Consider the following 22,176-nt stretch of genomic DNA (forward strand, 5'->3'; position numbering starts at 1 on the left):
CGAAATATGCAGTTTTCTCTAAGAATTTTGATGATTTTGTGCAGAAATCTGCTGTTTTCTTGCAATTCAGCCGTTGAATCTTGGTAAAAAGTCATGATTTTGTAGATTTCGTGCTCTTCTTTGCGAATTCAAGATAGAAAACAACGAAAATCAGCGAGAAATCGTCGTTTTGCATCGAAATATGCGGTTTTCTGTAAGAATTTTGATGATTTCGTGCAGAATTCTGCTGTTTTCTTGCAATTCAGCCGTTGAATCTAGGTAAAAAGTTATGATTTTGTAGATTTCGTGCTCTTCTTGGCGAATTCAAGATAGAAAACAACGAAAATCGGCGAGAAATCGTTGTTTTGCATCGAAATATGCGGTTTTTTGTAAGAATTTTGATGATTTCGTGCAGAATTCTGCTGTTTTCTTGCAATTCAGCCGTTGAATCGTGGTAAAAAGTCATGATTTTGTAGATTTCGTGCTCTTCTTTGCGAATTCATGCCAGAAAACAACGAAAATCGGCGAGAAATAATCGTTTTGCATCGAAATATGCGGTTTTCTGTAAGAATTTTGATGATTTCGTGCAGAATTCTGCTGTTTTCTTGCAATTCAGCCGTTGAATCTTGGTAAAAAGTCATGATTTTGTAGATTTCGTGCTCTTCTTTGCAAATTCAAGCCAGAAAACCACGAAAATCGGCGAGAAATCGTCGTTTTGCATCGAAATATGCCGTTTTCTGTAAGAATTTTGATGATTTCGTGCAGAATTCTGCTGTTTTCTTGCAATTCAGCCGTTGAATCTTGGTAAAAAGTCATGATTTTGTAGATTTCGTGCTCTTCTTTGCAAATTCAAGCCAGAAAACAACGAAAATCGGCGAGAAATCTTCGTTTTGCATCGAAATATGCGGTTTTCTATAAGAATTTTGATGATTTCGTGCAGAATTCTGCTGTTTTCTTGCAATTCAGCCGTTGAATCTAGGTAAAAAGTCATGATTTTGTAGATTTCGTGCTCTTCTTGGCGAATTCAAGATAGAAAACAACGAAAATCGGCGAGAAATCGTTGTTTTGCATCGAAATATGCGGTTTTCTGTAAGAATTTTGATGATTTCGTGCAGAATTCTGCTGTTTTCTTGCAATTCAGGTGTTGAATCGTGGTAAAAAGTCATGATTTTGTAGATTTCGTGCTCTTCTTTGCGAATTCATGCCAGAAAACAACGAAAATCGGCGAGAAATAATCGTTTTGCATCAAAATATGCGGTTTTCTGTAAGAATTTTGATGATTTCGTGCAGAATTCTGCTGTTTTCTTGCAATTCAGCCGTTGAATCTTGGTAAAAAGTCATGATTTTGTAGATTTCGTGCTCTTCTTTGCAAATTCAAGCCAGAAAACCACGAAAATCGGCGAGAAATCGTCGTTTTGCATCGAAATATGCGGTTTTCTGTAAGAATTTTGATGATTTCGTGCAGAATTCTGCTGTTTTCTTGCAATTCAGCCGTTGAATCTTGGTAAAAAGTCATGATTTTGTAGATTTCGTGCTCTTCTTTGCAAATTCAAGCCAGAAAACAACGAAAATCGGCGAGAAATCTTCGTTTTGCATCGAAATATGCGGTTTTCTATAAGAATTTTGATGATTTCGTGCAGAATTCTGCTGTTTTCTTGCAATTCAGCCGTTGAATCTTGGTAAAAAGTCATGATTTTGTAGATTCCGTGCTCTTCTTTGCGAATTCAAAATAGAAAACATCGAAAATCAGCGAGAAATCGTCGTTTTGCATCGAAATATGCGGTTTTCTCTAAGAATTTTGATGATTTCGTGCAGAATTTTGCTGTTTTCTTGCAATTCAGCCGTTGAATCTTGGTAAAAAGTGAGGATTTTGTAGATTTCGTGCTCTTCTTTGCGAATTCATGCCAGAAAACAACGAAAATCGGCGAGAAATCGTCGTTTTGCATCGAAATATGCGGTTTTCTCTAAGAATTTTGATGATTTCGTGCAGAAATCTGCTGTTTTCTTGCAATTCAGCCGTTGAATCTTGGTAAAAAGTCATGATTTTGTAGATTTCGTGCTCTTCTTTGCGAATTCAAGATAGAAAACAACGAAAATCAGCGAGAAATCGTCGTTTTGCATCGAAATATGCGGTTTTGTCTAAGAATTTTGATGATTTCGTGCAGAATTCTGCTGTTTTCTTGCAATTCAGCCGTTGAATCTTGCTAAAAAGTCATGATTTTGTAGATTTCGTGCTCTTCTTTGCAAATTCATGCCAGAAAACAACGAAAATCGGCGAGAAATCGTCGTTTTGGATCGAAATATGCGGTTTTCTGTAAGAATTTTGATGATTTCGTGCAGAATTCTGCTGTTTTCTTGCAATTCAGCCGTTGAATCTAGGTAAAAAGTCATGATTTTGTAGATTTCGTGCTCTTCTTTGCGAATTCATGCCAGAAAACAACGAAAATCGGCGAGAAATAATCGTTTTGCATTGAAATATGCGGTTTTCTGTAAGAATTTTGATGATTTCGTGCAGAATTCTGCTGTTTTCTTGCAATTCAGCCGTTAAATCTTGGTAAAAAGTCATGATTTTGTAGATTTCGTGCTCTTCTTTGCAAATTCAAGCCAGAAAACCACGAAAATCGGCGAGAAATCGTCGTTTTGCATCGAAATATGCGGTTTTCTCTAAGAATTTTGATGATTTCGTGCAGAATTTTGCTGTTTTCTTGCAATTCAGCCGTTGAATCTTGGTAAAAAGTGATGATTTTGTAGATTTTGTGCTCTTCTTTGTGAATTCAAGCCAGAAAACAACGAAAATCGGCGAGAAATCGTCGTTTTGCATCGAAATATGCGGTTTTCTCTAAGAATTTTGACGATTTCGTGCAGAATTCTGCTGTTTTCTTGCAATTGAGCCGTTGAATCTTGGTAAAAAGTCATGATTTTGTAGATTTCGTGCTCTTCTTTGCAAATTCAAGATAGAAAACAACGAAAATCAGCGAGAAATCGTCGTTTTGCATCGAAATATGCGGTTTTCTCTAAGAATTTTGATGATTTCGTGCAGAATTCTGCTGTTTTCTTGCAATTCAGCCGTTGAATCTTGGTAAAAAGTCATGATTTTGTAGATTTCGTGCTCTTCTTTGCGAATTCAAGCCAATAAACAACGAAAATCGGCAAAAAATCGTCGTTTTGCATCGAAAAATGCGGTTTTCTGTAAGAATTTTGTTGATTTCGTGCAGAATTCTGCTGTTTTCTTGCAATTCAGCCGTTGAATCTTGGTAAAAAGTCATGATTTTGTAGATTTCGTGCTCTTCTTTGCGAATTCATGCCAGAAAACAACGAAAATCGGCGAGAAATCGTCGTTTTGCATCGAAATATGCGGTTTTCTGTAAGAATTTTGATGATTTCGTGCAGAATTCTGCTGTTTTCTTGCAATTCAGCCGTTGAATCTTGGTAAAAAGTCATGATTTTGTAGATTTCGTGCTCTTGTTTGCAAATTCAAGCCAGAAAACAACGAAAATCGGCGAGAAATAATTGTTTTGCATCGAAATATGCGGTTTTCTGTAAGAATCTTGATGATTTCGTGCAGAATTCTGCTGTTTTCTTGCAATTCAGCCGTTGAATCTTGGTAAAAAATCATGATTTTGTAGATTTCGTGCTCTTCTTTGCGAATTCAAGCCAGAAAACCACGAAAATCGGCGAGAAATCGTCGTTTTGCATCAAAATATGCGGTTTTTTGTAAGAATTTTGATGATTTCGTGCAGAATTCTGCTGTTTTCTTGCAATTCAGCCGTTGAATCTTGGTAAAAAGTCATGATTTTGTAGATTTCGTGCTCTTCTTTGCGAATTCAAGCCAGAAAACAACGAAAATCGGCGAGAAATCGATGTTTTGCATCGAAATATGCGGTTTTCTGTAAGAATTTTGATGATTTCGTGCAGAATTCTGCTGTTTTCTTGCAATTCAGCCGTTGAATCTTGATAAAAAGTCATGATTTTGTAGATTTCGTGCTCTTCTTTGCGAATTCAAGCCAGAAAACAACGAAAATCGGCGAGAAATCGTCGTTTTGCATCGAAAAATGCGGTTTTCTGTAAGAATTTTGATGATTTCGTGCAGAATTCTGCTGTTTTCTTGCAATTCAGCCGTTGAATCTTGGTAAAAAGTCATGATTTTGTAGATTTCGTGCTCTTCTTTGCAAATTCAAGCCAGAAAACAACGAAAATCGGCGAGAAATCTTCGTTTTGCATCGAAATATGCGGTTTTCTATAAGAATTTTGATGATTTCATGCAGAATTCTGCTGTTTTCTTGCAATTCAGCCGTTGAATCTTGGTAAAAAGTCATGATTTTGTAGATTCCGTGCTCTTCTTTGCGAATTCAAGATAGAAAACATCGAAAATCAGCGAGAAATCGTCGTTTTGCATCGAAATATGCGGTTTTCTGTAAGAATTTTGATGATTTCGTGCAGAATTCTGCTGTTTTCTTGCAATTCAGCCGTTGAATCTTGGTAAAAAGTCATGATTTTGTAGATTTCGTGCTCTTCTTTGCAAATTCAAGCCAGAAAACAACGAAAATCGGCGAGAAATCTTCGTTTTGCATCGAAATATGCGGTTTTCTATAAGAATTTTGATGATTTCGTGCAGAATTCTGCTGTTTTCTTGCAATTCAGCCGTTGAATCTTGGTAAAAAGACATGATTTTGTAGATTTCGTGCTTTTCTTTGCGAATTCAAGATAGAAAACAACGAAATTCAGCGAGAAATCGTCGTTTTGCATCGAAATATGCGGTTTTCTGTAAGAATTTTGATGATTTCGTGCAGAATTCTGCTGTTTTCTTGCAATTCAGCCGTTGAATCTAGGTAAAAAGTCATGATTTTGTAGATTTCGTGCTCTTCTTTGCGAATTCATGCCAGAAAACAACGAAAATCGGCGAGAAATAATCGTTTTGCATCGAAATATGCGGTTTTCTGTAAGAATTTTGATGATTTCGTGCAGAATTCTGCTGTTTTCTTGCAATTCAGCCGTTGAATCTTGGTAAAAAGTCATGATTTTGTAGATTTCGTGCTCTTCTTTGCAAATTCAAGCCAGAAAACAACGAAAATCGGCGAGAAATCTTCGTTTTGCATCGAAATATGCGGTTTTCTATAAGAATTTTGATGATTTCGTGCAGAATTCTGCTGTTTTCTTGCAATTCAGCCGTTGAATCTTGGTAAAAAGACATGATTTTGTAGATTTCGTGCTTTTCTTTGCGAATTCAAGATAGAAAACAACGAAATTCAGCGAGAAATCGTCGTTTTGCATCGAAATATGCGGTTTTCTGTAAGAATTTTGATGATTTCGTGCAGAATTCTGCTGTTTTCTTGCAATTCAGCCGTTGAATCTAGGTAAAAAGTCATGATTTTGTAGATTTCGTGCTCTTCTTTGCGAATTCATGCCAGAAAACAACGAAAATCGGCGAGAAATAATCGTTTTGCATCGAAATATGCGGTTTTCTGTAAGAATTTTGATGATTTCGTGCAGAATTCTGCTGTTTTCTTGCAATTCAGCCGTTGAATCTTGGTAAAAAGTCATGATTTTGTAGATTTCGTGCTCTTCTTTGCAAATTGAAGCCAGAAAACCACGAAAATCGGCGAGAAATCGTCGTTTTGCATCGAAATATGCGGTTTTCTCTAAGAATTTTGATGATTTTGTGCAGAATTTTGCTGTTTTCTTGCAATTCAGCCGTTGAATCTTGGTAAAAAGTGATGATTTTGTAGATTTCGTGCTCTTCTTTGTGAATTCAAGCCAGAAAACAACGAAAATCGGCGAGAAATCGTCGTTTTGCATCGAAATATGCGGTTTTCTCTAAGAATTTTGACGATTTCGTGCAGAATTCTGCTGTTTTCTTGCAATTGAGCCGTTGAATCTTGGTAAAGAGTCATGATTTTGTAGATTTCGTGCTCTTCTTTGCAAATTCAAGATAGAAAACAACGAAAATCAGCGAGAAATCGTCGTTTTGCATCGAAATATGCGGTTTTCTCTAAGAATTTTGATGATTTCGTGCAGAATTCTGCTGTTTTCTTGCAATTCAGCTGTTGAATCTTGGTAAAAAGTCATGATTTTGTAGATTTCGTGCTCTTCTTTGCGAATTTAAGCCAAAAAACAACGAAAATCGGCAAAAAATCGTCGTTTTGCATCAAAATATGCGGTTTTCTGTAAGAATTTTGATGATTTCGTGCAGAATTCTGCTGTTTTCTTGCAATTCAGCCGAAGAATCTTCGTAAAAAGTGATGATTTTGTAGATTTCGTGCTCTTCTTTGCGAATTCAAGCCAGAAAACAACGAAAATCGGCGAGAAATCGTCGTTTTGCATCGAAAAATGCGGTTTTCTGTAAGAATTTTGTTGATTTCGTGCAGAATTCTGCTGTTTTCTTGCAATTCAGCCGTTGAATCTTGGTAAAAAGTCATGATTTTGTAGATTTCGTGCTCTTCTTTGCGAATTCAAGCCAGAAAACAACGAAAATCGGCGAGAAATCGTCGTTGTGCATCGAAATATGCGGTTTTCTGTAAGAATTTTGATGATTTCGTGCAGAATTCTGCTGTTTTCTTGCAATTCAGCCGTTGAATCTTGGTAAAAAATCATGATTTTTTAGATTTCGTGCTCTTCTTTGCGAATTCAAGCCAGAAAACCACGAAAATCGGCGAGAAATCGTCGTTTTGCATCGAAATATGCGGTTTTCTGTAAGAATTTTCATGATTTCGTGCAGAATTCTGCTGTTTTCTTGCAATTCAGCTGTTGAATCTTGGTAAAAAGTCATGATTTTGCAGATTTCGTGCTCTTCTTTGCGAATTCAAGCCAGAAAACAACAAAATCGGCGCGAAATCGTCGTTTTGCATCGAAATATGCGGTTTTCTGTAAGAATTTTGATGATTTCGTGCAGAATTCTGCTGTTTTCTTGCAATTCAGCCGTAGAATCTTGGTAAAATGTGATGATTTTGTAGATTTCGTGCTCTTCTTTGCGAATTCAAGCCAGAAAACAACGAAAATCGGCGAGAAATCGATGTTTTGCATCGAAATATGCGGTTTTCTGTAAGAATTTTGATGATTTCGTGCAGAATTCTGCTGTTTTCTTGCAATTCAGCCGTTGAATCTTGATAAAAAGTCATGATTTTGTAGATTTCGTGCTCTTCTTTGCGAATTCAAGCCAGAAAACAACGAAAATCGGCGAGAAATCGTCGTTTTGCATCGAAAAATGCGGTTTTCTGTAAGAATTTTGATGATTTCGTGCAGAATTCTGCTGTTTTCTTGCAATTCAGCCGTTGAATCTTGGTAAGAAGTCATGATTTTGTAGATTTCGTGCTCTTCTTTGCAAATTCAAGCCAGAAAACAACGAAAATCGGCGAGAAATCTTCGTTTTGCATCGAAATATGCGGTTTTCTATAAGAATTTTGATGATTTCATGCAGAATTCTGCTGTTTTCTTGCAATTCAGCCGTTGAATCTTGGTAAAAAGTCATGATTTTGTAGATTCCGTGCTCTTCTTTGCGAATTCAAGATAGAAAACATCGAAAATTAGCGAGAAATCGTCGTTTTGCATCGAAATATGCGGTTTTCTCTAAGAATTTTGATGATTTCGTGCAGAATTCTGCTGTTTTCTTGCATTCAGCCGTTGAATCTTGGTAAAAAGTCATGATTTTGTAGATTTCGTGCTCTTCTTTGCGAATTCAGGATAGAAAACAACGAAAATCAGCGAGAAATCGTCGTTTTGCATCGAAATATGCGGTTTTCTCTAAGAATTTTGATGATTTCGTGCAGAATTCTGCTGTTTTCTTGCAATTCAGCCGTTGAATCTTGGTAAAAAGTCATGATTTTGTAGATTTCGTGCTCTTCTTTGCAAATTCATGCCAGAAAACAACGAAAATCGGCGAGAAATCGTCGTTTTGCATCGAAATATGCGGTTTTCTGTAAGAATTTTGATGATTTCGTGCAGAATTCTGCGGTTTTCTTGCAATTCAGCCGTTGAATCTTGGTAAAAAGTCATGATTTTGTAGATTTCGTGCTCTTCTTTGCGAATTCAAGCCAGAAAACAACGAAAATCGGCGAGAAATCTTCGTTTTGCATCGAAATATGCGGTTTTCTATAAGAATTTTGATGATTTCATGCAGAATTCTGCTGTTTTCTTGCAATTCAGCCGTTGAATCTTGGTAAAAAGTCATGATTTTGTAGATTCCGTGCTCTTCTTTGCGAATTCAAGATAGAAAACATCGAGAATTAGCGAGAAATCGTCGTTTTGCATCGAAATATGCGGTTTTCTCTAAGAATTTTGATGATTTCGTGCAGAATTCTGCTGTTTTCTTGCATTCAGCCGTTGAATCTTGGTAAAAAGTCATGATTTTGTAGATTTCGTGCTCTTCTTTGCGAATTCAGGATAGAAAACAACGAAAATCAGCGAGAAATCGTCGTTTTGCATCGAAATATGCGGTTTTCTCTAAGAATTTTGATGATTTCGTGCAGAATTCTGCTGTTTTCTTGCAATTCAGCCGTTGAATCTTGGTAAAAAGTCATGATTTTGTAGATTTCGTGCTCTTCTTTGCAAATTCATGCCAGAAAACAACGAAAATCGGCGAGAAATCGTCGTTTTGCATCGAAATATGCGGTTTTCTGTAAGAATTTTGATGATTTCGTGCAGAATTCTGCGGTTTTCTTGCAATTCAGCCGTTGAATCTTGGTAAAAAGTCATGATTTTGTAGATTTCGTGCTCTTCTTTGCGAATTCAAGCCAGAAAACAACGAAAATCGGCGAGAAATCGTCGTTTTGCATCGAAATATGCGGTTTTCTGTAAGAATTTTGATGATTTCGTGCAGAATTCTACTGTTTTCTTGCAATTCAGCCGTTGAATCTTGGTAAAAAGTCATGATTTTGTAGATTTCGTGCTCTTCTTTGCGAATTCAAGCCAGAAAACAACGAAAATCGGCGAGAAATCGTCGTTTTGCATCGAAATATGCGGTTTTCTCTAAGAATTCTGATGATTTCGTGCAGAATTCTGCTGTTTTCTTGCAATTCAGCCGTTGAATCTTGGTAAAAAGTCATGATTTTGTAGATTTCGTGCTCTTCTTTGCGAACTCAAGCCAGAAAACAACGAAAATCGGCGAGAAATCGTCGTTTTGCATCGAAATATGCGGTTTTCTGTAAGAATTTTGATGATTTCGTGCAGAATTCTGCTGTTTTCTTGCAATTCAGCCGTTGAATCTTGGTAAAAAGTCATGATTTTGTAGATTCCGTGCTTTTCTTTGCGAATTCAAGATAGAAAACAACGAAAATCGGCGAGAAATCGTCGTTTTGCATCGAAATATGCGGTTTTCTCTAAGAATTTTGATGATTTCGTGCAGAAATCTGCTGTTTTCTTGCAATTCAGCCGTTGAATCTTGGTAAAAAGTCATGATTTTGTAGATTTCGTGCTCTTCTTTGCGAATTCAAGATAGAAAACAACGAAAATCAGCGAGAAATCGTCGTTTTGCATCGAAATATGCGGTTTTCGGTAAGAATTTTGATGATTTCGTACAGAATTCTGCTGTTTTCATGCAATTCAGCTGTTGAATCTTGGTAAAAATTTCGTGCTCTTCTTTGCGAATTCATGCCAGAAAACAACGAAAATCGGCGAGAAATAATCGTTTTGCATCGAAATATGCGGTTTTCTGTAAGAATTTTGATGATTTCGTGCTGAATTCTGCTGTTTTCTTGCAATTCAGTCGTTGAATCTTGGTAAAAAGTCATGATTTTGTAGATTTCGTGCTCTTCTTTGCAAATTCAAGCCAGAAAACCACGAAAATCGGCGAGAAATCGTCGTTTTGCATCGAAATATGCGGTTTTCTCTAAGAATTTTGATGATTTCGTGCAGAATTCTGCTGTTTTCTTGCAATTGAGCCGTTGAATCTTGGTAAAAAGTGATGATTTTGTAGATTTCGTGCTCTTCTTTGCAAATTCAAGATAGAAAACAACGAAAATCAGCGAGAAATCGTCGTTTTGCATCGAAATATGTGGTTTTCTCTAAGAATTTTGATGATTTCATGCAGAATTCTGCTGTTTTCTTGCAATTCAGCCGTTAAATCTTGGTAAAAAGTCATGATTTTGTAGATTTCGTGCTCTTCTTTGCGAATTCATGCCAGAAAACAACGAAAATCGGCGAGAAATCGTCGTTTTGCATCGAAATATGCAAAATATGGTTTTCTGTAAGAATTTTGATGATTTCGTGCAGAATTCTGCTGTTTTCTTGCAATTCAGCCGTTGAATCTAGGTAAAAAGTCATGATTTTGTAGATTTCGTGCTCTTCTTGGCGAATTCAAGATAGAAAACAACGAAAATCGGCGAGAAATCGTTGTTTTGCATCGAAATATGCAGTTTTCTCTAAGAATTTTGATGATTTCGTGCAGAATTCTGCTGTTTTCTTGCAATTCAGCCGTTGAATCTTAGTAAAAAGTCATGATTTTGTAGATTTCGTGCTCTTCTTTGCGAATTCAAGCCAGAAAACAACGAAAATCGGCGAGAAATCGTCGTTTTGCATCAAAATATGCGGTTTTCTGTAAGAATTTTGATGATTTCGTGCAGAATTCTACTGTTTTCTTGCAATTCAGCCGTTGAATCTTGGTAAAAAGTCATGATTTTGTAGATTTCGTGCTCTTCTTTGCGAATTCAAGCCAGAAAACAACGAAAATCGGCGAGAAATCGTCGTTTTGCATCGAAAAATGCGGTTTTCTCTAAGAATTTTGATGATTTCGTGCAGAATTCTGCTGTTTTCTTGCAATTCAGCCGTTGAATCTTGGTAAAAAATCATGATTTTGTAGATTTCGTGCTCTTCTTTGCGAATTCAAGCCAGAAAACAACGAAAATCGGCGAGAAATCGTCGTTTTGCATCGAAAAATGCAGTTTTCTGTAAGAATTCTGATGATTTTGTGCAGAATTCTGCTGTTTTCTTGCAATTCAGCCGTAGAATCTTGGTAAAAAGTGATGATTTTGTAGATTTCGTGTTCTTCTTTGCGAATTCAAGCCAGAAAACAACGAAAATCGGCGAGAAATCGTCGTTTTGCATCGAAATATGCGGTTTTCTGTAAGAATTTTGATGATTTCGTGCAGAATTCTGCTGTTTCTTGCAATTCAGCCGTTGAATCTTGGTATAAAGTCATGATTTTGTAGATTTCGTGCTCTTCTTTGCGAATTTAAGCCAGAAAACAATGAAAATCGGCGAGAAATCGTCGTTTTGCATCGAAAAATGCGGTTTTTTGTAAGAATTTTGTTGATTTCGTGCAGAATTCTGCTGTTTTCTTGCAATTCAGCGGTTGAATCTTGGTAAGAAGTCATGATTTTGTAGATTTTGTGCTCTTCTTTGCGAATTCAAGCCAGAAAACAACGAAAATCGGCGAGAAATCGTCGTTTTGCATCGAAATATGCGGTTTTCTGTAAGAATTTTGATGATTTCGTGCAGAATTCTGCTGTTTTCTTGCAATTCAGCTGTTGAATCTTGGTAAAAAGTCATGATTTTGTAGATTTCGTGCTCTTCTTTGCGAATTCAAGATAGAAAACAACGAAAATCAGCGAGAAATCGTCGTTTTGCATCGAAATATGCGGTTTTCTGTAAGAATTTTGATGATTTCGTGCAGAATTCTGCTGTTTTCTTGCAATTCAGCCGTTGAATCTTGGTATAAAGTCATGATTTTGTAGATTTCGTGCTCTTCTTTGCGAACTTAAGCCAGAAAACAACGAAAATCGGCGAGAAATCGTCGTTTTGCATCGAAAAATGCGGTTTTCTGTAAGAATTTTGTTGATTTCGTGCAGAATTCTGCTGTTTTCTTGCAATTCAGCGGTTGAATCTTGGTAAGAAGTCATGATTTTGTAGATTTCGTGCTCTTCTTTGCGAATTCAAGCCAAAAAACAACGAAAATCGGCGAGAAATCGTCGTTTTGCATCGAAATATGCGGTTTTCTGTAAGAATTTTGATGATTTCGTGCAGAATTCTGCTGTTTTCTTGCAATTCAGCCGTTGAATCTTGGTAAAAAGTCATGATTTTGTAGATTTCGTGCTCTTCTTTGCGAATTTAAGCCAGAAAACAACGAAAATCGGCGAGAAATCGTCGTTTTGCATCGAAAAATGCGGTTTTCTGTAAGAATTTTGATGATTTCGTGCAGAATTCTGCTGTTTTCTTGCAATTCAGCAGTTGAATCTTGGTAAAAAATCATGATTTTGTAGATTTCGTGCTCTTCTTTGCGAATTCAAGCCAGAAAACCACGAAAATCGGCGAGAAATCGTCGTTTTGCATCGAAATATGCGGTTTTCTCTAAGAATTTTGATGATTTCGTGCAGAATTCTGCTGTTTTCTTGCAATTCAGCCGTTGAATCTTGGTAAAAAGTCATGATTTTGTAGATTTCGTGCTCTTCTTTGCGAATTCAAACCAGAAAACAACGAAAATCGGCGCGAAATCGTCGTTTTGCATCGAAATATGCGGTTTTCTGTAAGAATTTTGATGATTTCGTGCAGAATTCTGCTGTTTTCTTGCAATTCAGCCGTAGAATCTTGGTAAAATGTGATGATTTTGTAGATTTCGTGCTCTTCTTTGCGAATTCAAGCCAGAAAACAACGAAAATCGGCGAGAAATCGTTGTTTTGCATCGAAATATGCGGTTTTCTGTAAGAATTTTGATGATTTCGTGCAGAATTCTGCTGTTTTCTTGCAATTCAGTCGTTGAATCTTGATAAAAAGTCATGATTTTGTAGATTTCGTGCTCTTCTTTGCAAATTCAAGCCAGAAAACACGAAAATCGGCGAGAAATCGTCGTTTTGCATCGAAATATGCGGTTTTCTCTAAGAATTTTGATGATTTTGTGCAGAAATCTGCTGTTTTCTTGCAATTCAGCCGTTGAATCTTGGTAAAAAGTCATGACTTTGTAGATTTCGTGCTCTTCTTTGCAAATTCAAGATAGAAAACAACGAAAATCAGCGAGAAATCGTCGTTTTGCATCGAAATATGCGGTTTTCTGTAAGAATTTTGATGATTTCGTGCAGAATTCTGCTGTTTTCTTGCAATTCAGCCGTTGAATCTAGATAAAAAGTCATGATTTTGTAGATTTCGTGCTCTTCTTGGCGAATTCAAGATAGAAAACAACGAAAATCGGCGAGAAATCGTTGTTTTGCATCGAAATATGCGGTTTTCTGTAAGAATTTTGATGATTTCGTGCAGAATTCTGCTGTTTTCTTGCAATTCAGCCGTTGAATCGTGGTAAAAAGTCATGATTTTGTAGATTTCGTGCTCTTCTTTGCGAATTCATGCCAGAAAACAACGAAAATCGGCGAGAAATAATCGTTTTGCATCGAAATATGCGGTTTTCGGTAAGAATTTTGATGATTTCGTGCAGAATTCTGCTGTTTTCTTGCAATTCAGCCGTTGAATCTTCGTAAAAAGTCATGATTTTGTAGATTTCGTGCTCATCTTTGCAAATTCAAGCCAGAAAACCACGAAAATCGGCGAGAAATCGTCGTTTTGCATCGAAATATGCGGTTTTCTGTAAGAATTTTGATGATTTCGTGCAGAATTCTGCTGTTTTCTTGCAATTCAGCCGTTGAATCTTGGTAAAAAGTCATGATTTTGTAGATTTCGTGCTCTTCTTTGCAAATTCAAGCCAGAAAACAACGAAAATCGGCGAGAAATCTTCGTTTTGCATCGAAATATGCGGTTTTCTATAAGAATTTTGATGATTTCGTGCAGAATTCTGCTGTTTTCTTGCAATTCAGCCGTTGAATCTAGGTAAAAAGTCATGATTTTGTAGATTTCGTGCTCTTCTTGGCGAATTCAAGATAGAAAACAACGAAAATCGGCGAGAAATCGTTGTTTTGCATCGAAATATGCGGTTTTCTGTAAGAATTTTGATGATTTCGTGCAGAATTCTGCTGTTTTCTTGCAATTCAGCCGTTGAATCGTGGTAAAAAGTCATGATTTTGTAGATTTCGTGCTCTTCTTTGCGAATTCATGCCAGAAAACAACGAAAATCGGCGAGAAATAATCGTTTTGCATCGAAATATGCGGTTTTCTGTAAGAATTTTGATGATTTCGTGCAGAATTCTGCTGTTTTCTTGCAATTCAGCCGTTGAATCTTGGTAAAAAGTCATGATTTTGTAGATTTCGTGCTCTTCTTTGCAAATTCAAGCCAGAAAACCACGAAAATCGGCGAGAAATCGTCGTTTTGCATCGAAATATGCGGTTTTCTGTAAGAATTTTGATGATTTCGTGCAGAATTCTGCTGTTTTCTTGCAATTCAGCCGTTGAATCTTGGTAAAAAGTCATGATTTTGTAGATTTCGTGCTCTTCTTTGCAAATTCAAGCCAGAAAACAACGAAAATCGGCGAGAAATCTTCGTTTTGCATCGAAATATGCGGTTTTCTATAAGAATTTTGATGATTTCGTGCAGAATTCTGCTGTTTTCTTGCAATTCAGCCGTTGAATCTTGGTAAAAAGTCATGATTTTGTAGATTCCGTGCTCTTCTTTGCGAATTCATGCCAGAAAACAACGAAAATCGGCGAGAAATCGTCGTTTTGCATCGAAATATGCGGTTTTCTCTAAGAATTTTGATGATTTCGTGCAGAAATCTGCTGTTTTCTTGCAATTCAGCCGTTGAATCTTGGTAAAAAGTCATGATTTTGTAGATTTCGTGCTCTTCTTTGCGAACTTAAGCCAGAAAACAACGAAAATCGGCGAGAAATCGTCGTTTTGCATCGAAATATGCGGTTTTCTGTAAGAATTTTGATGATTTCGTGCAGAATTCTGCTGTTTTCTTGCAATTCAGCCGTTGAATCTTGGTAAAAAGTCATGATTTTGTAGATTTCGTGCTCTTCTTTGCGAATTTAAGCCAGAAAACAACGAAAATCGGCGAGAAATCGTCGTTTTGCATCGAAAAATGCGGTTTTCTGTAAGAATTTTGATGATTTCGTGCAGAATTCTGCTGTTTTCTTGCAATTCAGCCGTTGAATCTTGGTAAAAAATCATGATTTTGTAGATTTCGTGCTCTTCTTTGCGAATTCAAGCCAGAAAACCACGAAAATCGGCGAGAAATCGTCGTTTTGCATCGAAATATGCGGTTTTCTCTAAGAATTTTGATGATTTCGTGCAGAATTCTGCTGTTTTCTTGCAATTCAGCCATTGAATCTTGGTAAAAAGTCATGATTTTGTAGATTTCGTGCTCTTCTTTGCGAATTCAAGCCAGAAAACAACGAAAATCGGCGCGAAATCGTCGTTTTGCATCGAAATATGCGGTTTTCTGTAAGAATTTTGATGATTTCGTGCAGAATTCTGGTGTTTTCTTGCAATTCAGCCGTAGAATCTTGGTAAAATGTGATGATTTTGTAGATTTCGTGCTCTTCTTTGCGAATTCAAGCCAGAAAACAACGAAAATCGGCGAGAAATCGTTGTTTTGCATCGAAATATGCGGTTTTCTGTAAGAATTTTGATGATTTCGTGCAGAATTCTGCTGTTTTCTTGCAATTCAGTCGTTGAATCTTGATAAAAAGTCATGATTTTGTAGATTTCGTGCTCTTCTTTGCAAATTCAAGCCAGAAAACACGAAAATCGGCGAGAAATCGTCGTTTTGCATCGAAATATGCGGTTTTCTCTAAGAATTTTGATGATTTTGTGCAGAAATCTGCTGTTTTCTTGCAATTCAGCCGTTGAATCTTGGTAAAAAGTCATGATTTTGTAGATTTCGTGCTCTTCTTTGCGAATTCAAGATAGAAAACAACGAAAATCAGCGAGAAATCGTCGTTTTGCATCGAAATATGCGGTTTTCTGTAAGAATTTTGATGATTTCGTGCAGAATTCTGCTGTTTTCTTGCAATTCAGCCGTTGAATCTAGGTAAAAAGTCATGATTTTGTAGATTTCGTGCTCTTCTTGGCGAATTCAAGATAGAAAACAACGAAAATCGGCGAGAAATCGTTGTTTTGCATCGAAATATGCGGTTTTTTGTAAGAATTTTGATGATTTCGTGCAGAATTCTGCTGTTTTCTTGCAATTCAGCAGTTGAATCGTGGTAAAAAGTCATGATTTTGTAGATTTCGTGCTCTTCTTTGCGAATTCATGCCAGAAAACAACGAAAATCGGCTAGAAATAATCGTTTTGCATCGAAATATGCGGTTTTCTGTAAGAATTTTGATGATTTCGTGCAGAATTCTGCTGTTTTCTTGCAATTCAGCCGTTGAATCTTGGTAAAAAGTCATGATTTTGTAGATTTCGTGCTCTTCTTTGCAAATTCAAGCCAGAAAACCACGAAAATCGGCGAGAAATCGTCGTTTTGCATCGAAATATGCCGTTTTCTGTAAGAATTTTGATAATTTCGTGCAGAATTCTGCTGTTTTCTTGCAATTCAGCCGTTGAATCTTGGTAAAAAGTCATGATTTTGTAGATTTCGTGCTCTTCTTTGCAAATTCAAGCCAGAAAACAACGAAAATCGGCGAGAAATCTTCGTTTTGCATCGAAATATGCGGTTTTCTATAAGAATTTTGATGATTTCGTGCAGAATTCTGCTGTTTTCTTGCAATTCAGCCGTTGAATCTAGGTAAAAAGTCATGATTTTGTAGATTTCGTGCTCTTCTTGGCGAATTCAAGATAGAAAACAACGAAAATCGGCGAGAAATCGTTGTTTTGCATCGAAATATGCGGTTTTCTGTAAGAATTTTGATGATTTCGTGCAGAATTCTGCTGTTTTCTTGCAATTCAGCCGTTGAATCGTGGTAAAAAGTCATGATTTTGTAGATTTCGTGCTCTTCTTTGCGAATTCATGCCAGAAAACAACGAAAATCGGCGAGAAATAATCGTTTTGCATCGAAATATGCGGTTTTCTGTAAGAATTTTGATGATTTCGTGCAGAATTCTGCTGTTTTCTTGCAATTCAGCCGTTGAATCTTGGTAAAAAGTCATGATTTTGTAGATTTCGTGCTCTTCTTTGCAAATTCAAGCCAGAAAACCACGAAAATCGGCGAGAAATCGTCGTTTTGCATCGAAATATGCGGTTTTCTGTAAGAATTTTGATGATTTCGTGCAGAATTCTGCTGTTTTCTTGCAATTCAGCCGTTGAATCTTGGTAAAAAGTCATGATTTTGTAGATTTCGTGCTCTTCTTTGCAAATTCAAGCCAGAAAACAACGAAAATCGGCGAGAAATCTTCGTTTTGCATCGAAATATGCGGTTTTCTATAAGAATTTTGATGATTTCGTGCAGAATTCTGCTGTTTTCTTGCAATTCAGCCGTTGAATCTTGGTAAAAAGTCATGATTTTGTAGATTCCGTGCTCTTCTTTGCGAATTCAAAATAGAAAACATCGAAAATCAGCGAGAAATCGTCGTTTTGCATCGAAATATGCGGTTTTCTCTAAGAATTTTGATGATTTCGTGCAGAATTTTGCTGTTTTCTTGCAATTCAGCCGTTGAATCTTGGTAAAAAGTGAGGATTTTGTAGATTTCGTGCTCTTCTTTGCGAATTCATGCCAGAAAACAACGAAAATCGGCGAGAAATCGTCGTTTTGCATCGAAATATGCGGTTTTCTCTAAGAATTTTGATGATTTCGTGCAGAAATCTGCTGTTTTCTTGCAATTCAGCCGTTGAATCTTGGTAAAAAGTCATGATTTTGTAGATTTCGTGCTCTTCTTTGCGAATTCAAGATAGAAAACAACGAAAATCAGCGAGAAATCGTCGTTTTGCATCGAAATATGCGGTTTTGTCTAAGAATTTTGATGATTTCGTGCAGAATTCTGCTGTTTTCTTGCAATTCAGCCGTTGAATCTTGCTAAAAAGTCATGATTTTGTAGATTTCGTGCTCTTCTTTGCAAATTCATGCCAGAAAACAACGAAAATCGGCGAGAAATCGTCGTTTTGCATCGAAATATGCGGTTTTCTGTAAGAATTTTGATGATTTCGTGCAGAATTCTGCTGTCTTCTTGTAATTCAGCCGTTGAATTTTGGTAAAAAGTCATGATTTTGTAGATTTCGTGCCCTTCTTTGCGAATTCAAGCCAGATAACAACGAAAATCGGCGAGAAATCGTCGTTTTGGATCGAAATATGCGGTTTTCTGTAAGAATTTTGATGATTTCGTGCAGAATTCTGCTGTTTTCTTGCAATTCAGCCGTTGAATCTAGGTAAAAAGTCATGATTTTGTAGATTTCGTGCTCTTCTTTGCGAATTCATGCCAGAAAACAACGAAAATCGGCGAGAAATAATCGTTTTGCATCGAAATATGCGGTTTTCTGTAAGAATTTTGATGATTTCGTGCAGAATTCTGCTGTTTTCTTGCAATTCAGCCGTTGAATCTTGGTAAAAAGTCATGATTTTGTAGATTTCGTGCTCTTCTTTGCAAATTCAAGCCAGAAAACCACGAAAATCGGCGAGAAATCGTCGTTTTGCATCGAAATATGCCGTTTTCTGTAAGAATTTTGATGATTTCGTGCAGAATTCTGCTGTTTTCTTGCAATTCAGCCGTTGAATCTTGGTAAAAAGTCATGATTTTGTAGATTTCGTGCTCTTCTTTGCAAATTCAAGCCAGAAAACAACGAAAATCGGCGAGAAATCTTCGTTTTGCATCGAAATATGCGGTTTTCTATAAGAATTTTGATGATTTCGTGCAGAATTCTGCTGTTTTCTTGCAATTCAGCCGTTGAATCTAGGTAAAAAGTCATGATTTTGTAGATTTCGTGCTCTTCTTGGCGAATTCAAGATAGAAAACAACGAAAATCGGCGAGAAATCGTTGTTTTGCATCGAAATATGCGGTTTTCTGTAAGAATTTTGATGATTTCGTGCAGAATTCTGCTGTTTTCTTGCAATTCAGCCGTTGAATCGTGGTAAAAAGTCATGATTTTGTAGATTTCGTGCTCTTCTTTGCGAATTCATGCCAGAAAACAACGAAAATCGGCGAGAAATAATCGTTTTGCATCGAAATATGCGGTTTTCTGTAAGAATTTTGATGATTTCGTGCAGAATTCTGCTGTTTTCTTGCAATTCAGCCGTTGAATCTTGGTAAAAAGTCATGATTTTGTAGATTTCGTGCTCTTCTTTGCAAATTCAAGCCAGAAAACCACGAAAATCGGCGAGAAATCGTCGTTTTGCATCGAAATATGCGGTTTTCTGTAAGAATTTTGATGATTTCGTGCAGAATTCTGCTGTTTTCTTGCAATTCAGCCGTTGAATCTTGGTAAAAAGTCATGATTTTGTAGATTTCGTGCTCTTCTTTGCAAATTCAAGCCAGAAAACAACGAAAATCGGCGAGAAATCTTCGTTTTGCATCGAAATATGCGGTTTTCTATAAGAATTTTGATGATTTCGTGCAGAATTCTGCTGTTTTCTTGCAATTCAGCCGTTGAATCTTGGTAAAAAGTCATGATTTTGTAGATTCCGTGCTCTTCTTTGCGAATTCAAAATAGAAAACATCGAAAATCAGCGAGAAATCGTCGTTTTGCATCGAAATATGCGGTTTTCTCTAAGAATTTTGATGATTTCGTGCAGAATTTTGCTGTTTTCTTGCAATTCAGCCGTTGAATCTTGGTAAAAAGTGAGGATTTTGTAGATTTCGTGCTCTTCTTTGCGAATTCATGCCAGAAAACAACGAAAATCGGCGAGAAATCGTCGTTTTGCATCGAAATATGCGGTTTTCTCTAAGAATTTTGATGATTTCGTGCAGAAATCTGCTGTTTTCTTGCAATTCAGCCGTTGAATCTTGGTAAAAAGTCATGATTTTGTAGATTTCGTGCTCTTCTTTGCGAATTCAAGATAGAAAACAACGAAAATCAGCGAGAAATCGTCGTTTTGCATCGAAATATGCGGTTTTGTCTAAGAATTTTGATGATTTCGTGCAGAATTCTGCTGTTTTCTTGCAATTCAGCCGTTGAATCTTGCTAAAAAGTCATGATTTTGTAGATTTCGTGCTCTTCTTTGCAAATTCATGCCAGAAAACAACGAAAATCGGCGAGAAATCGTCGTTTTGCATCGAAATATGCGGTTTTCTGTAAGAATTTTGATGATTTCGTGCAGAATTCTGCTGTCTTCTTGTAATTCAGCCGTTGAATTTTGGTAAAAAGTCATGATTTTGTAGATTTCGTGCCCTTCTTTGCGAATTCAAGCCAGATAACAACGAAAATCGGCGAGAAATCGTCGTTTTGGATCGAAATATGCGGTTTTCTGTAAGAATTTTGATGATTTCGTGCAGAATTCTGCTGTTTTCTTGCAATTCAGCCGTTGAATCTAGGTAAAAAGTCATGATTTTGTAGATTTCGTGCTCTTCTTTGCGAATTCATGCCAGAAAACAACGAAAATCGGCGAGAAATAATCGTTTTGCATCGAAATATGCGGTTTTCTGTAAGAATTTTGATGATTTCGTGCAGAATTCTGCTGTTTTCTTGCAATTCAGCCGTTAAATCTTGGTAAAAAGTCATGATTTTGTAGATTTCGTGCTCTTCTTGGCGAATTCAAGATAGAAAACAACGAAAATCGGCGAGAAATCGTTGTTTTGCATCGAAATATGCGGTTTTCTGTAAGAATTTTGATGATTTCGTGCAGAATTCTGCTGTTTTCTTGCAATTCAGCCGTTGAATCGTGGTAAAAAGTCATGATTTTGTAGATTTCGTGCTCTTCTTTGCGAATTCATGCCAGAAAACAACGAAAATCGGCGAGAAATAATCGTTTTGCATCGAAATATGCGGTTTTCTGTAAGAATTTTGATGATTTCGTGCAGAATTCTGCTGTTTTCTTGCAATTCAGCCGTTGAATCTTGGTAAAAAGTCATGATTTTGTAGATTTCGTGCTCTTCTTTGCAAATTCAAGCCAGAAAACCACGAAAATCGGCGAGAAATCGTCGTTTTGCATCGAAATATGCGGTTTTCTGTAAGAATTTTGATGATTTCGTGCAGAATTCTGCTGTTTTCTTGCAATTCAGCCGTTGAATCTTGGTAAAAAGTCATGATTTTGTAGATTTCGTGCTCTTCTTTGCAAATTCAAGCCAGAAAACAACGAAAATCGGCGAGAAATCTTCGTTTTGCATCGAAATATGCGGTTTTCTATAAGAATTTTGATGATTTCGTGCAGAATTCTGCTGTTTTCTTGCAATTCAGCCGTTGAATCTTGGTAAAAAGTCATGATTTTGTAGATTCCGTGCTCTTCTTTGCGAATTCAAAATAGAAAACATCGAAAATCAGCGAGAAATCGTCGTTTTGCATCGAAATATGCGGTTTTCTCTAAGAATTTTGATGATTTCGTGCAGAATTTTGCTGTTTTCTTGCAATTCAGCCGTTGAATCTTGGTAAAAAGTGAGGATTTTGTAGATTTCGTGCTCTTCTTTGCGAATTCATGCCAGAAAACAACGAAAATCGGCGAGAAATCGTCGTTTTGCATCGAAATATGCGGTTTTCTCTAAGAATTTTGATGATTTCGTGCAGAAATCTGCTGTTTTCTTGCAATTCAGCCGTTGAATCTTGGTAAAAAGTCATGATTTTGTAGATTTCGTGCTCTTCTTTGCGAATTCAAGATAGAAAACAACGAAAATCAGCGAGAAATCGTCGTTTTGCATCGAAATATGCGGTTTTGTCTAAGAATTTTGATGATTTCGTGCAGAATTCTGCTGTTTTCTTGCAATTCAGCCGTTGAATCTTGCTAAAAAGTCATGATTTTGTAGATTTCGTGCTCTTCTTTGCAAATTCATGCCAGAAAACAACGAAAATCGGCGAGAAATCGTCGTTTTGCATCGAAATATGCGGTTTTCTGTAAGAATTTTGATGATTTCGTGCAGAATTCTGCTGTCTTCTTGTAATTCAGCCGTTGAATTTTGGTAAAAAGTCATGATTTTGTAGATTTCGTGCCCTTCTTTGCGAATTCAAGCCAGATAACAACGAAAATCGGCGAGAAATCGTCGTTTTGGATCGAAATATGCGGTTTTCTGTAAGAATTTTGATGATTTCGTGCAGAATTCTGCTGTTTTCTTGCAATTCAGCCGTTGAATCTAGGTAAAAAGTCATGATTTTGTAGATTTCGTGCTCTTCTTTGCGAATTCATGCCAGAAAACAACGAAAATCGGCGAGAAATAATCGTTTTGCATCGAAATATGCGGTTTTCTGTAAGAATTTTGATGATTTCGTGCAGAATTCTGCTGTTTTCTTGCAATTCAGCCGTTAAATCTTGGTAAAAAGTCATGATTTTGTAGATTTCGTGCTCTTCTTTGCAAATTCAAGCCAGAAAA

The sequence above is a fragment of the Gnatocerus cornutus genome, unplaced genomic scaffold (assembly GCF_029298725.1).
Source record: "Gnatocerus cornutus isolate USDA-ARS CGAHR unplaced genomic scaffold, icGnaCorn1.1 ctg00000021.1, whole genome shotgun sequence".
NCBI classification, from domain to species: Eukaryota; Metazoa; Arthropoda; class Insecta; order Coleoptera; family Tenebrionidae; genus Gnatocerus; species Gnatocerus cornutus.